The 15,227-nt window shown below is 39.6% G+C and overlaps 1 long non-coding RNA gene across 1 annotated transcript in view; it reads left to right on the plus strand.

Moving 5' to 3' along the window:
* Positions 1 to 3,796: 3,796 nt before the first annotated feature.
* LOC135093271 (uncharacterized) overlaps positions 3,797 to 15,227 on the plus strand; it is a 78,957-nt gene continuing 67,526 nt past the window's right edge. Inside the window, exon 1 of the long non-coding RNA XR_010263282.1 lies at positions 3,797 to 4,183. This is a non-coding gene — a long non-coding RNA (uncharacterized LOC135093271). The remainder of the gene's footprint in view (positions 4,184 to 15,227) is intronic.

Here is a 15,227-nt window from a genome sequence, read left to right on the forward strand (position 1 = left end):
TCGATGGACGTCAGGCATAAGTTGCTGGGTGTAGGATGGTGACAACTGTTCGTCAGCAGAGGGTAGCTGAGCGTCGTCTGCAGAGGGTCGCTGAAATTCGTCTGCAGTATTGAGTGTTGGGTGGTGTCCGTGTGATGGGGGATTCTGTATAACTTCGGCCGAGGTGGACAGTGTTACCTCAGGAGTCAGGGTTGGCTGTGCGGCTTCGTTACAGTCAGGCTGCGTATCATCATCACGGGAACGGTGTGCGTCAGTCAGGGGCGTAAGGTTCATGACGTCAGGCGTGCTAGGTGCGGGTATGACGTCAGGGAAGGGTGCCTGTTCGTGGAGGTGGAGTCAGGTGGAGGTGGAGTCTGCCGTGTGTTGTCTGGCGCATGGTGGAGTGATGGTGTATTATCCAGAATCACATTGGTAAGTTGATCCTTGTTGATCCAAATCTTATTCAGTCCCAAATCCCAGCATCGCTTCTGGAGGTCAGCATTGTTGTTGTTGTTTTAGTTGGGAACTGTAAGGATGGCTCGCTGCGTGTGTGGGTCGTATTGGGTTTGAGTAGGCTGGCTAAGAGAAGACATGTCCACTTCTCTTGTGTGGCTGTCTCTCATCGTAGCATGTGATAATCTTCACTGCAGCATATAATCTTGCAGGAGGATGTGTTTGAAAGGCAGATTGGCAGTTAATTTTTGTGTGCCACTGATCAGGCCTTCATTTCCATGGCAACGGCGCATGCGCAGAAAATGGTCCGTTGGTCCAGGAGCGGGGTCCTTAGAAGCAGGCCGAGATTTTTACTTGCAAATGTCAAAAGTCCTTACTGACTATCCACGAACTTAGAAGTGCAGGCAAATTTATGTATATTCACACTCTGGAGAGCTTTCTTTCATGGTCCTTGGACTCTTCTTGGGTGTGTTACTGTGCTTCGCATGGGAGCTCCTTCACCCATTATTTACTCCACCGCTATTGCCGAGAGAGAGAGAGAGAGAGCGAGAGAGAGAGAGAGAGAGAGAGAGAGAGAGAGAGAGAGAGAGAGAGAGGTAGGGGGGACGTCAGACAGCTTCTTACTGACCTGCCATCATTAACACTTACAATCTGCGGTCCATGGCTTCTTCCCTCTTCCTGAAAGCAACAAACTCCGTTGTATCACGTTCCTAACTTTAATTCTGCACTCTGTGGATGAATACGCTTCTTACTAACTCTATGTAATTTCTTTTATCTTTTTTTTTATTATTTTATTAAGAGTGCTTTTCGAAGAGTTGTCTTTGTTGTTGTTTTTAGTGTCGTTTATTCATTTTATTTGTTCAACCTATTTATTATTGTATTCCTCTTTTGTTTGATTTATTTATCGCCTCTTTATCTATTTATTTATTTTATTTTATTTTATCTAATTCTATTTATTTATTTATCGCCTCTTTATCTATTTATTTATTTTATTTTATTTTATCTTATCTAATTTTATTTATTTATTTATTCATTTATTTATATTTTTTATTTTGCTTTTTTCGGTATTTTTGCTGCCTTTAATAATAATAATAATAATAATAATAATAATAATAATAATAATAATAATATTATTATTATTATTATTATTATTATTATTATTATTATTATTATTATTATTATTGTTATTATTATTATTATTATTATTATTATTATTATTATTATTGATGTTATTATTATTATTACTATTATCATTATTATTATCATTATTATTATTATTATTATTATTATTATTATTATTATTATTATTATTATTATTATTATTATTATTATCATTATTATTATTATTATTACTATTATTATTATCATAATTTTAGTAGTAGTAGTAGTAGTAGTAGTAGTAGTCATTTTGTAACTAGTCGCGTAGAACTAGTAGAACTCATTTTGTAACTAGTCAAGCGTAAGACAGACGAAAGGTTTTGTTTTATCAATTTCGAAGCAAGAGTGTCATTTCAGCAGTCTTTTCCGTCCATCCAGAGTTAAAGGTGAGGACAGACTTCACGGATGACCTTGCAACACTGAACCATCTCCTGAAACTATATTCAAAACGCTATAGTGTAAGTTACACGGGTTTTTTGTTGTTTTTATGATTAACAAGATTTCTACATTATTAACATGAGAAACACTCTTGAAAACCCAGCTAATCATCTCTGTGGTCGTATTGAGAGAGCAACGTGACTATATCATCATTAAGTACACTAACCATTTCGCGCGCGCTCGTGCATGTGATTCACCTACGGTCGTCTGCTGGTCACCCAGCCAGCCGTCACCCTACGGAATGAGCTCAGAGATCATACTGACCGATATTTGGGTAGGACTGAGACCACTTACACACCGCACACCGGGACAGCGAGGTCACAGCCCCTCGGGTTACATCCTGTACCTATTTGCTGCTAGGTGAACAGGGGCTACACATTAAGAAGCTTACCCATTTGCCTCGCCGCTCCCGGGATTCGAACCCGGCCCTTCTTGGTTGTGAGCCGAGCGTACTAATCACTACACTACGCGGTGTGTGTGTGTGTGTGTTTTGCTTCACAGTTTTAACCCCTTTGGCACGATGACGCAGTATACGCGTCATTTCATCTCTCGTAGCATATCCGAGTGACGCGCATACTGCGTCATGGTCATTTGAGCCAGTGAGTGTTTCATTTCCTCTCGGATATAGTACGAGATCTTTCAGAATGTTGGCCGGGTATGATACAGTGTTTTCCGTTCCTCCTAATATCATTCTAATGTCAGAATATGAGGGAATTTCACGCGCTCATACTGGATCTTAGCAGACGGTTTCTACCACTGATAGTCCAATATCCTTGGTTTCTACCATGAAATAACACAAATAAAATGAAGGAAAATATGATACTTGTGAGTGTAGGAACGTCTCCCCCATCGAGTTGCCAGTACATACTCGCACCTTAGGTCATGTATCATGTCTTCCCGCTCCTCTCATCTGTTTCTGCTTTTATTTTATTTTTTCCTTTTCTCTGTTATCTTGAAATGAGAGAGAGAGAGAGAGAGAGAGAGAGAGAGAGAGAGAGAGAGAGAGAGAGAGAGAGAGAGAGAGAGAGAGAGAGAGAGAATGTGTGTTTCATGTGAAATTGTTTCACATGGAGATGTTGAAACATGTTTCATTGTACGAAACTGTTCTGCTATGATGAACATTATTCATATATCTCTTTCTCAGCCAATCCCTCCCTATATATCTGTTATCTTCCCTTCACCCTCCGTTATCTAGTATTTTGCTTTTTTTCTCTCCCTTCCTCCTCACAAGCATCCACAAGAAAAGTGGTGTGATGGGTGGTGGGAAAGAGTGACAAAGCAAAATGTTTGGCAGCAGTTGTGCTTTGCTTTTGTTCTATTATTATAGTACGGGTACGCATTTCTATTTGTTATTATTTCACTTATTGCCAAAACACTATAGTATAGTTCAGCGGATGACATCTACACACATGCGAGGTGGCCGTCAGCTCTCTCTCTCTCTCTCTCTCTCTCTCTCTCTCTCTCTCTCTCTCTCTCTCTCTCTCTCTCTCTCTCTCTCTCTCTATCTCTCAGGTGGTACAGTAATTATTTTCTCGCACAAGAAACATTCGAATAATTCACTGATACGAAGATGAAAAAGATGAAAAATGGACATATAGATAATAATGATCGTAGTTACAGTAAAATGAGAATTACGAAAAGAATGATAAATAAATCATACAAAAATAAAGCAACTGGCAACATTATTTATAGAAAACGATGACTTCCGCGTGATATTTTTTCTATTGTGTCAGACTGTCAGTCACGTGCTTACAGTTGGTGAGGTGATATGTGTGATCATTCACCCCATAGACACCCACCCCCCCTCTCTGCACCCTCTTCACCCCACAAACCTTCCTCACCTTTCCTCCTCTCTTCCCTCTGTTCATCTTCACCTCTCCCTGCTACTTTTTTTTTTTTTTTTTTCTCTCAGCGTCCCCCTTTCCCATCACCCATCATTCTTTCCTCTCACCGCTCACCCTCACCACCACCACCATCTTCCTCTTCACATTCACCCCCTCCTCCATCTCCCGCGCCCCCCTCATCCGTCACCATCACCCTCACCGCCACCAGCTGCCGAAAACACGTTTGACTCAAGTCGTTCAACACTCATACTTTATCAATCAGAGGAAGAAGACTACAACCTTCCATCGCCACCACCCTCTGATGAAGACTAGTGAGTAAAATATAAATTGCAATTTATTTTAGACTGAATATTGGTGTGTAAGGCACAATGGAATCATTCCGGATATTCTGATACATAGTACGTTATGATTATGGTTATTAGTTTTGTGAATGTCATTGGTGGAGTTTGCCGCGTGCGTGGAAATCCCGGATAAGACGTGTGGCGCGAGATTTAACTTGTGAGTGGTGATCTGATTGTGTTTGTTATTGAGACGCGACGCTTTTGAAAACATCCGATGTGATTTTCCCGACCACAACCACCACCACCACCACTTTAGTCTCCTCAACCACATGCACTAGAACTCTGTAAAGTGTGAAGCAAAGCAGCGCTATAATACGTTTGGATTGTGGGAATACTACACCAAGCATTGAATAGTAAGTAACCTGTCACGATAAACATTTCGTGATGCAAATATGCACATCCTACCTTCTATCCTTCCTGACCAAATATGAATGACAGTAGCAATAACAGTAGGTAGCAGTAGTAGTAACAGCAGCAGTAGTAGTAATGATGATGATGATGATGATAATAATATTATCATTTAATAATGATAATAATAATAATAATATTAATAATAATAATAATAATAATAAATATAATAATAATAATAATAATAATAATAATAATAATAATAATAATATTATTATTATTATTATTTTTATTATTATTATTATTATTTTATTATTATTATTATTATTATTATTATTATTATTATTATTATTTAATGATAATATTATCATCATCATCATCATCATCATCATCATCATTACTACTACTGCTGCTATTACTACTACTTCTACCTACTGTTATTGCTACTGTCATTCATATTTGTCATTCATTTTTATTATTATAATGATAATAATAATAATAATAATAATAATAATAATAATAATAATAATAATAATAATAATATTATTATTATTATTATTATTATTATTGACATTATTATTATCATTATTATATAGTCATTATAATTAATACTTTTCTTCTATTTCGTCTTCCTCTCCTTCTTCTTCTTCTTCTTCTTCTTCTTCTTCTTCTTCTTTATCTCATTCATCTTTTCTTCTTTTTCCTTTTCTTTTTTTTCTTTTTTCTTTTCGTTCTTTTTCTTCTTTTCTCCTTTTCCTCTTCTTTTCTCCTTTTCCTCTTCTTTTCTTCTTCTTTTCTTCTTCTTCTTCTTCTTCTTTTCTTATATTTTTCTTTTTCTTCCTTTTCTTCTTTTTCCTCTCTCTTCTCCTTTCTTTTTCTCATTCTTTTCTTCTTCTTCTTCTTCTTCTTCTTCTTCTTCTTCTTCTTCTTCTTCTTCTTCTTCTTTTCTTCTTCTTTTTCTTTTTCTTCTTCTTCTTCTTCTTTCTTCTTATATTTCTTCTTCTCGAAGCATCTTCTTCTGTCTTCTTCTTCTTCTTCTTCTTCTTCTTTCTTTAATTTTCATCCTGGAAGTCATGTATATAATAATGAGTACTGAGGCTGGCACTGGACCCTGGATAACAACGCGCCTATAGATGCATTGATAAATGGTTACTGAATAGGCACAGTCGTGTTCGCAGGCGATAGAATCCGAATTACAGAAGGCAAGAGTGACCTGCAAAGCTCAATCATACTGTATGCAAAAGGCTGAAGTGAAAAGGTAATGTAAATAAGGAATACCTAAGTTGTTGGTGTATGAAAGGAGCAAAGATGAAATGGCTGATTTTGAATGAGTAAGAATTAGAAGCAATATAAATATGGTCTGGATAAAAAAAAAAAAAAAAAAATAAATAAATAAATAAATAAATAAATAAATAAAAATTAATTAATTATAATAATAATAATAATGATAATAATAATAATAATGATAATAATAAAGATGGAGGAGAAACACCATATATTCCTAAGTAAATTAGTTTAGTTGTGTGCAAATATATAACCACGGAAGGCGAGATAAGAGAAAGAGCTGTTCAAGGAAGAAAAGTGGTTGGGTGTCCGGGGCACATAACTGTAACAATATTATGGCCATGGGAGTAAGAAATGGTCAGCATCATGGAATTATTCTACCAACACTCACAGATGCAACTGAGACGAGTTTGAAATGAAAGACAAAGGTCAAAGATCCGAGAAACTGGAATGAGATGAGAAATGATTAAGTGTGTTAAGATTGGACGGTGAGAGTTTAACAGATTTTATGGCGTGTCAAGATGAAGGAATTAATTGTGGAGTGATTGAGAGGGTGAAACACAGCAACGTGAGATGATGCCACAAGGAAATAGAACTGGCATTGAAATGTGTTTGATCGTGTACCGTCTCTCTCTCTCTCTCTCTCTCTCTCTCTCTCTCTCTCTCTCTCTCTCTCTCTCTCTCTCTCTCTCTCTCTCTCTCTCTCTCTCTTCTCCTTCGACATATTCATTGTGTGTGTGTGTGTGTGTGTGTGTGTGTGTGTGTGTGTGTGTGTGTGTGTGACGACAGAGCGGCCAGTTTTCGGAATCGTGTGCTTAGAAAGAGCAAGGTAACGATGACTAAGATCTTCAACGCAACTGAATATTTATGTGACGTTTCGCAACAAGCAACATATTTCTCAGCATCATGTAAGGGTAGTGAAACTCAATTCAAATACGAAAATAGTGGTTGCATAAAATTTGCACGCGAATTTATTTTTCACTTATAAAATGGTTTTGTTAGTCAAGGTTACATTGCTCTCTTATTTGGTTTGGACATTTTCATCATGGTTAGCCAAGATAATGTGTTGATTATGTCATGATCGAGTGAGTTGCCACTATACACAGTTGCTTCCAGCAGGGAGGCGTGCCTAAACAGAACGGTTATTGCTGTAATGTAAATGTTTCCGATGTTCCACGGTGAAAGTACTGGTATGCATTTATACCTGGGCTTGTGCTGTAGTACATATAATTGTAACACACACATACACACACACACACACACACACACACACACACACACACACACACACACACACACACACACACACACACACACACACACACACACACGGATTTCAAGTTAGTCTCCGTCAAATAACCTTTGTCTAGAGTCGCGTCCTTGACGTTTTCACTGATTGGCATTTCAGTTTATGCTGTTCCGGGAAGCATGAGAGCGTGTATTGGTAATGAGACCCCCAAGACATGACATTTCTGCCTACCGATGTCATTATTTATAATCCTCAATGATTGTGAATTTTGCGAAACCCCGACTAACGTGCAAGAAGCGACGGGTCAGTGGAGCATCCTAGGCGCGTCCCCCTTAATCCACGCGTGTCCTCAGGAGTCGAGGAAGTGGCACTGAAAGTTTGTTGTCATGCTTAGCTCCTCCATACGAGTTTTCTTCGGGAGTTACGTAAAACATACTTCACCTTGAATTTTACACCTGTGCCTCCTCCTCCTCCTCCTCCTCCTCCTCCTCCTCAGCTGAGTTATTTATTTGTTTAGCTATTTTATTTTATTTTATTTTATTTTTGTATTTATTTATTTATTTATTTATTTATTTTTTTATTTATTTATTTATTTATTTATTTTTTTTGTGCGTGTGTTAGCTGCTGCTGCTGTTGTTGATAATTTATCTTATTTTGTGCCTCCATAGGCGATATGACAAGCCCACCGCCACCACCCACACCACGACTACCACTTCCACATGACCATCCTTGCATACACCATTTCATCACCACTCCATTACTGTCAGATTGTGTAGGATTGAAGAAGGAAAAGATTAAAAGCGTCTAAGATTAGTTTCCTTTTTTTTTCCCGGTGATAATTTTGCAAAAGAAAGTCCCCACACCAGCTGACCGCATGTCCACGAGTGTCCTTCCTGTCTTTTTTTTTTTTTTAATAAAGTTTTATTCTCTACATCCATATTTCCAGAAAGGTATATGTAATGTGTATGTGTGTACATTTATTTGTGTGTGTGTGTGTGTGTGTGTGTGTGTGTGTGTGTGTGTGTGTGTGTGTGTGTGTGTGTGTGTGTGTGTGTGTGTGTGTGTGTGTGAATTCATTTACTCGTCCTTCGATCTAAGGATAAAGCAGAAAATTTTTGTACAATACAAACGTATACACTACTCTACAGTATCTGGTTGTTGGTCCTTGAACAACTTGAGAAACATGAAAGTAGTGCGAATCTCAACCTGCCAAATGATAGGTAAGGATGTTACCACTGCGCCAGCGACAAGTGTGTGCCAGTTATAATTTTGGTCTTGAACATTCTTGGGCGCTGTTACCCTGCGGAAAGAGCTTGGAGCTCACAGAGACTTTCCACACACTGCACACGCCACACTTTGCTCATGGAGGACGGCTGTACCACATGTTACTTATTATTGTGCGTACTCGCAAACCACTTGGGCACACATGGCCATGTAGGGGACGCGATCCTTGTCCGTTCGCATCTCACCGGACTTCCCTAGATGTGTCGGTCCCCTAGGAAACACCTAGGGTCCCACTTTCTCACATCCAAAACCACGTGACATATGTATTGTAGATAATTAGTGGAAGAGAGTCGGCCTGATGGAGATCAGCACTACACTCGTAGGCGAGCCCACCCTGTATTCTCTACATCAAATAAATAACAAAGCACAAGATCTGATTCCATCAGAAGGAAGGATGCCATCTAAAGACGACACACAGAGTAGTATATGGTAACTCCCACTGTTACTCTCGCTGTTACGACCAGATCCATCCACCCTCACAGCTGCCACTACCTTGGGTCAGTTTTTCCTTAGGCTACCTCCTTCGTAGCTTAGTGTGGGGCACAAATGTATCCAGATATCTGCTGGTCACCAACATTTATCAAGTCTCTATAAGTCGCCACCCTGTTTCATCCACCAACAAGTAAAGGAGTATAATGAACGCCAACTTAGCCCACAAGCTGAGAAAGAATTTGTGAACCACGTGTTAAGGAGCACAGACAATAACGAGGGCACACAGGAATGAGGATATAATATCCTGTCGACTATCGCCCACGAGCTGGCTACCCAAACAGAAAATTATACACACACACTTTCTAGAGAACAGCCTATCTATAATCTCCCAAAAGACAGGCACACACCCCTGATACCGATGGCGGGACCTGGGAAGAGAGTAGACAATTGTAATCCGGCAGAATATTACAAGATCCTCTAGTTCCAGGCTCTCATAGCTGCAAGCTCTGGATATTGATAACATTTAACATCGCACAGCAACTGACAGACTTGAGATTGTCAAGAAACTGCTCTCAAACTGTCACCAAGTCGTGAGGCACTCAGGACGCTGAGAACACAAGTGCACATCAACTGACAGACTTGAGATAATCAAGAGACCGTTCTCAGACTCACCTAGATGCAAGACACTCAGGACGCCTTGAGGCGGAGTTGGTAAGACAATTTATTCTCCAAAATCATCGAGCACGGCAAACACAAGCAGGCTCCCGCGGGAGCTAACCCTAACTAGTATGGTAGGGATTACTGCCACTAACCCTCCATCAGTAATTACTGAGAAAAGCCCTCTAAAATATCCTCACAAAACTCCTTGCCGACTCTCTCTCTCTCTCTCTCTCTCTCTCTCTCTCTCTCTCTCTCTCTCTCTCTCTCTCTCTCTCTCTCTCTCTCTCTTTCGCCTACGTCCTATAAGAGGGTTTCTCAATCAAGGGGGAATTCCCCCAAGGGGAGGGAATTGGGACCAAAGACTGGCAAACTGAAACTGTTAGAATGTTTATCTTTTATTACCTTTGATCTTTTATTGCATTATGCTTCAGTTTGGTCTGTTAAGTAATTCATGATAAATATCTAAAAAAAACTTTATTCAACTTTTATAAATCCATCAACATTTTCAATTGCCATTTAATTTGTAAAACTGCACTATAAAAATAATCATGTAAAATTGTAAATGTATATGTACTAATATGGAAAAAATAAGGGATTTTCAGTATTATATACATATTATTTACAATGCACTTTTAGAGGCAGACAATCTTGGAAACGAGGGAGGAATGACATTCTGACATATGATGAAAGGGTGGCATGGGGTAAACAAGGCTGAGAACCACTGCTCTCTAACGTCTGGGATCTGACAATTTTTTTTTTTTTTTTTTTTTATGTAGGAGGGACACCAGCCAAGGGCAACAAAAATTCAATAATAAAAAAAAAAAAAAGCCCACCGAGATGCCGGTCCCCGAACAGGGTTCGAAGCGGTAGCCAAAATTTGAAGGATAAGTGTCTTGAAACCTCCCTCTTAAAGGAGTTAAAGTCATAGGAAGGTGGAAATACAGAAGCATGCAGGGAGTTCCAGGATTTACCAGAGAAAGGGATGAATGACTGAGAGTACTGATTAACTCTTGCATTAGAAAGGTGGACAGAATAGGATGAGAGAAAGAAGAAAGTCTTGTGTAGAGAGGCTGTGGGGAGGAGGGGAGGCATACAGTTAGCAAGATCAGAAGAGCACCTAGCATGAAAATAGCGGTAGAAGATAGCAAGAGATGCAACATTCCGGCGATGAGAAAGAGGCTGAAGACAGTCAGTTTGAGGAGAGGAGCTTTTGATTCCACCCTGTCTAAAAGAGCGGTGTGAGTGGAACCCATCCCCATCCCCATCCCCAAGTGAAGCCTACTCCATACATGGACAGATAAGGCTCTTGAACAGAGTTAGCAGCTGAGGGGATGAGAAAAATTGGCGGAGACGTCTCAGAACGCCTAACTTCACAAAAGCTGTTTTTAGCTAGAGATGAGATGTGAAGTTTCCAGTTTAGAGGACAAACCGAAGATGTTCAGTGTAGAAGAGGGGGACAGCTGAGTGCCAGTGACGAAGAGGGGTTAGTTATCTGGTTGTGTCGAGTTGGTAGACGGAAGAATTAAGTTTTTGAGTCATTGAACAATACCAAGTTTGCTCTGCCCCAATCAGAAATTTTAGAGACATCAGAAGTCCGGCGTTCTGTGGCTTCCCTGCTTGAATTGTTTATTTCCTGAAGAGTTGGACGTCTAGGAAAAGAAATGCAGGGTGGTATCATCAGGATAGGAGTGGATAGGACAAGAAGTTTGGTTTAGAAGATCATTGACGAATAATAGGAAGAGAGTGGGTGACAAAACAGAACCCTGAGGAACACCACTGTTAATTGATTTAGGAGAAGAACAGTGACCGTCTACCACAGCAGCAATAGAACGGTCAGAAAGGAAACTTGAGATGAAGTTACACAAAGAAGGATAAAAGCCGTAGGAGAGTAGTTTGGAAATCAAAGCTTTGTGCCAGGTTATCAAAAGCTTTTGATAGGCAACAACAATAGTTTCACCAAAATTTCTAAAAGAGGATGAACAAGACTCAGTAAGGAGAGCCAGAAGATCAGCGGCCTTGACGGAACCCATACTGGAAATAAGATAGAAGGTTGTGAAAAGATAAATGTTTAACAATCTTTCTTTTGAGGATGTATTAAAAAACTTTAGATAGGCAGGAAATTAAAGCAATAGGACGGTAGTTTGAGGGATTAGAACGGTCACCCTTTTTAGGAACAGACAAAATCTAGGCAAACTTCCAGCATGAAGGAAAGGTAGATGTCGACAGGCAGAGCTGAAAGAGTTTGACTAGGCAAGGTGCAAGCACAGAAGAGCAGTTTCGAAGAACAATAGGAGGGACCCCTTCAGGTTCATAAGCCTTCCAAGGCTTTTAGGCCAGCGAGGGCATGGAAAACATAATTGCAAAGAATTTTAATGGGTAGCATAAAGTAGTCAGAGGGTGGAGAAGAAAGAGGAACAAGCCCAGAATCACCCGAAGTTAGAGTTTTTTTTAGCAAAGGTTTGAGCGAAGAGTTTAGTTTTAGAGATAAATGTGGTTGAAATAAAGGAGGGAAAGAAGAAGCAAAGTTATTGGAGATGTTTTTGTCTAGGTGCTAGAAGTCACGAGAGGAGTTAGATCTTGAAAGATTTTGACACTTTCTATTAATGAAGGAGTTTTTGGCTTGTTGGAGAACATATTTGGCATGGTTCCGGGCAGAAATATAAAGTGCATGAGATTTTGGTGATGGAAGGCTCAAGTACCTTTTGTGGGCCACCTCTCTATCATGTATAGCACGAGAACAAGCTGTGTTAAACTAAGGTTTGGAAGGTTTAGGTCGAGAAAACGAGTGAGGAATGTACGCCTCCATGCGTCTGTTATACGACCGGCACACAGAGCTGGATCTCTGACACGGAAGCAGTAGTCATTCCAAGGAAAATCAGCAAGATACCTCCTCAGGTCCCCTAACTAGCAGAGGCAAAACGCCAGAGCCACCTCTGCTTAGCGGGATCCTGAGGAGGAATTGAAACGATAGGACAAGATACAGATATAAGATTGTGATTGGAGGAGCTCAACAGAGAAAAGAGGGTAACAGCATAAGCAGGATTAGAGGTTAGGAAAAGGTCAAGAATGTTGGGCGTATCTCCAAGACGGTCAGGAATATAAGTAGGGTATTGCACCAATTGTTCTAGGTCGTGGAGGATAGCAAAGTTAAACGCTAGTTCACCAGAATGGTCAGTGAAGGGGGAGGAAAGCCAAAGCTGGTGGTGAACATTGAAGTCTCCAAGAATGGAGATCTCCACAAAAGGGAAGAGAGTCAGAATGTGCTCCACTTAGGTAATTAAGTTGCCAAAAAAATTCTTATAGTCAGAGGAGTTAGGTAAGAGGTATACAACACAAACAAATTTAGTTTGATATTGACTCTGTAGTTGTAGACAGATGGTGGAAAGCTCGGAAGGTTCAAGAGCGTGGGGACGAGAGCAGGTTAAGTCGTTGTGCACATAGATGTAACATCCAGCTTTGGATTGAAAATAAGGATAGAGATAGTAGGAAAGAACAGAAAAGGGGCTACTGTCAGTTACCTCAAACACCTGTGTTTCAGTGAGGAAAAGAAGATGAAGTTTAGTAGAGAAGAGATGGTGTTTTACAGATTGAAAATTAGATTTAAGACCATGAATGTTGTAGAAGTTTATGAAGAAAAAAAATGAGGGAGTGTCAAGACACTTAGGGTCGATACCAGAAGAGCAGTTCGACCCGGGGACATTTGTGGTCCCTTCCCCATTTGGGGATTCCGAGGCTGGTGTAGGAGTCGCCATGATAATTTTGAAATTTTGAGTGAAGGGTGTGTGTGTTATTAGGTGCTTGTAGTTTTGTGCGAAGGAAGAGAGTTGTCTTTGGAGGGCAGGCTGTGACTGCCCCCTTGTGTTGTGAGACACAAAGGGAAACGTTCAGTGAGGTCACAGCTGGGTTTGATAATAAGTTCACAGCACCTGCTGATCCAATGCTTTAGACCTTACTGGGAGTAATTATCGTTTCGGCAAGTGACTACTGCCTCCTCTTGTGGGAATGAATCCCCAACTCTTTCTCAGGCAGTCTGCAGTGGCTCATGTGGTAGGGTAAGGAGGGAGAAATAGGGAAAAGATGGGGAGGGGAGGCAGCCAACCCAAGGAAGTTACGTGGGATTTAACAATTTTATGAGGAGGGACTACTCTTCAACTATACCACGTACTAATTATAACTCTGGGGGACAAGAGGAAGAAGGTATGTATGGTAAGGTAAGAATGGTGAGTCCAATATGCATTTCTGAAATTAGGTTAGTTTAAGTCAGGTCAGGATCAGGTTAGGTCAGGATAGGTTAGGTCAAGCTTGGCTAGGTTAGTTTAGGTTAGGTCAGGCTAGGTTAGGTCATATTAGGTTAGGATAAGCAAGGTCAGGTCAGATTAAGTTAAGTCAGTGTAAGATTAGGTTACGTCAGATTAGGTTAGCTTAGTCTAGGTTAGATATGGTTAGGTTAGGTTAACAGCCGTTACATCAGAGTGAAGGTGGGTGCAGTTTCATTATTCCGACAGCGCACTCATCCCTCATTTTCATTTTTACTTTATTGTATGGAACTAGTTCTCTCTCTCTCTCTCTCTCTCTCTCTCTCTCTCTCTCTCTCTCTCTCTCTCTCTCTCTCTCTCTCTCACTTTTCAATATTTGATGCTTTCTCAAAAGGTTATTTTTTTTCCGTTGATGCAAGCCCTGAAAATTAGTGTTTTCTATACATCCGTGACTGTGATACCGAAAAAAATAAATAAATAAATAAAAAAAAAGAATATATATATATATATATATATATATATATATATATATATATATATATATATATATATATATATATATATATATATATATATATATATATATACAGATATAGATATATAGATATATATATATATTTTTTTTTAGTTTGCACAAAATAAAGCTATCTCCTTTTGAAAAAAGCATCATATTTTGAGCAAAAAAATATCAAACTTGTTCCCAAAAACTTATCCGATCACGATCAACTCAGACACTCCTGACAATGGACGCTGGTTGTATTCCCATTTTACCGAGCCCCTCTCCCTGGGTCACTCAGATTACAAACAGCTACACTTGGGTCAGCTTCCCCTAGGCTATCTCCTACAGGTTAGTGCGGGGCAAAACATGCGAGTCCAGGTTACTCGCAAGGCTGTACACAGCGAAAAGTCTCAAAGTCGCCATTTCTGTCTTGCAACGCAGAGGAAATATAAATCCAAGACTTACTCCCACTGCTGAAAAGGACTTACCAACTACCTGCTAGGAAGAAAGTTAGTACAAGAAACATGTCATGTTATTTGCCAAATTTACCCTGAATAGGAACACGTTTTCTTAGTGTCCCCCATTTTCCGTTTTTCCTTCTAAACGTATCTTTATTCTTAGTTATGAGTTAGTAAAAGGCTTATTTACTCATTTTATATCATGTAGTATTATTCTCTTCATAATTTAAGTTCTTTATATGTATGTATATGTAAGGGAAAAGGTGTATTCGAGGTGGAATGTATTGAGGCAAGAGGCGATACAAATCTGTCTCTCATACCTGAGTCAACAAATTCTTCAGAGCACTAGGAGGCCCAGATTGGAAAAGAGGGGCGGCGTTCTCTCGGGATAAATTTGGGTGGTGTTATGGTGATTGAGTGGGTGTGTGGAGGTTTTAGCGATGTGATGGTATAACCCTGATATCCAGGATCAGGTTGGTGAGTCTTTTGTGATACCAAGAGCTCTTGTCCACTGATATTTGGTTGGTGAGTTGTGTTGGTGACG

Source organism: Scylla paramamosain, chromosome 42 (genome assembly GCF_035594125.1).
Source record: "Scylla paramamosain isolate STU-SP2022 chromosome 42, ASM3559412v1, whole genome shotgun sequence".
NCBI classification, from domain to species: domain Eukaryota; kingdom Metazoa; phylum Arthropoda; class Malacostraca; order Decapoda; family Portunidae; genus Scylla; species Scylla paramamosain.